Source organism: Lutra lutra, chromosome 6, assembly GCF_902655055.1.
Source record: "Lutra lutra chromosome 6, mLutLut1.2, whole genome shotgun sequence".
Lineage (NCBI taxonomy): Eukaryota > Metazoa > Chordata > Mammalia > Carnivora > Mustelidae > Lutra > Lutra lutra.
The window spans coordinates 141,336,496-141,338,375 of record NC_062283.1 but is presented as its reverse complement, the minus strand read 5'-3'; positions in this window follow the sequence as shown (position 1 = coordinate 141,338,375).

The window sequence follows — 1,880 nt, the reverse complement described above, 5'->3', positions numbered from 1 at the left end:
CTTAAAAAAAAAAAAAAGCGCTGCTGGGTTTGTGAGAATGGGTGGGACCTCCACCAGTGAGCGGAGAGTGATGACTGGAAAGGACAGGCACGTGGTCCCAAGGGCAGATTCTTACCCTGCCCTGGGATGTGGAGCCTAAGCGTTGTGGGTACAACACGAGCTCACCCGTTAGGACAAAAGGAGGCAAAAGCGGCCCCAGGAATCACCTAACTCTCTGCAAATGCAAACACACATCTTCTTTGGAAGGCGCTTGGGGGAAAGGAAGGAGTCAAGGATACAGGATCAAGGACCAACACCCAGGGAGCTTCAAGGCCATTGTCATATTCTGATTCTTAGTTGCAGGGGTGGGTGGTGCTTATATTTACATGCATATGCAGCACTTTTATTTAGAACAAATATAGATACACCGATAAATAAAGCAACACCATCTGCCTCCTTTACCTGTCCCCTACAAGCAAAAAACAGATTTAGGGGTTCAGATAGATGAGATCAGGTGGGGGAGTTGAGTTACCTGGTTCGAATTGTTTAGCTTTCCAGCTGTCCTGACTACTTCCGCTGCAGAGACAAATAGGACCCGAGGGTCTGGGGAGGAGCAGGACGACTCTGACAGGCGTCCCTGGTTGAGGGAAAAGATCTTGAAAACTTTGGGGGCAGAATAAGTTTGTAGTTGTGAGATCCACTTAATTGGAAAAAAAATCAAGCCTGGGGACAGAGGAACCCTGAATTAGTGATCAGGGGTAATGTGCTGTGATTCCTTCCCCTGCCTCCACCTGCTGGATAGGACCCCCCCCCCCCCCCCCAGTTTTCAGGAGAGGTGGTGCATTTGGTTTGTTCTGTTCCATGACAAAAGGTAGTAAGAAGCTTGTTTATTCTTCTGCACCTCATTATCCATTTAAATAAATGTTCTAATTGTATGATTTGGCTTCTTCATCTCTGAGTTCCCAGTGCTTTACACTTTTGAACTTGTCCTTTCTCATGGATGCCGCTGGAGCACACTTCTGAGACCAAGATTTTTACATCATCTTTTTTGTCATCTTTCTATAAATTGCCCTTTTGGTCTCTTATGTTGCTAATGAAAATGCAAATGGCACAACCCCTACAAATTAGCGATATTTAGCACAATTACATCTTCATTTATCCTTTGACCCAACAATCACACTTCTAGGATTTTTTTTTTCCCATGGTTTAAAAAATTTAATTCTGATATAGTTAACATATATACACTTCTAGGAATTTATCCCAAAGCGACAACTGGTAAAAATACCAAATGCAACAAAGATGCACAATGTCATTCATTGCAGCGTGAACTTGTGATGGGAGATAATGGAACGAGAAATATTAATGTCCATCAACAGGAGACTGGTTGAACAAACTAGGTGCCTCCATATAGTGGGGTGTCACCAAGCGATAAGGAATGATGGGGCTCTCTCTGTACTGCTGGGGCATCACCTCTGGTTACCCTAGGTCTCCGGATACATCACGTTTATGCAAACAAAGTACGCCCACCCCCTTTCCCCTTCACCTTGCTGTGGTGGGCGGATCACTCATCCTTAAAACAGACTAAGCAACTGCCTTCTCAGGGAAAAGCTTTCCTTTCAGTTCATTCTCAAGATGGATTAGGGGCCCCTCCCCCCTGCTATCAAAATACACTGTCTGCATCCTTGTCAGTGCACGCCCTGAATTGTCCCTCCATTATCTGTGTGTCTGTCAGCCGGTCCATGCAGGTAACCCTTCGAGAATAGGGCTCTCAACTATTCATACCACCCCCAGCAACTGATAAATCCTAGTTGAGTGAGGGAATGATTACATGGAGAGCGTCAACCAAGGAGTTTGAACTTGAAGTGGGGTAGTGAGGACCCAGGAAAGGATTTTTTTAAAAG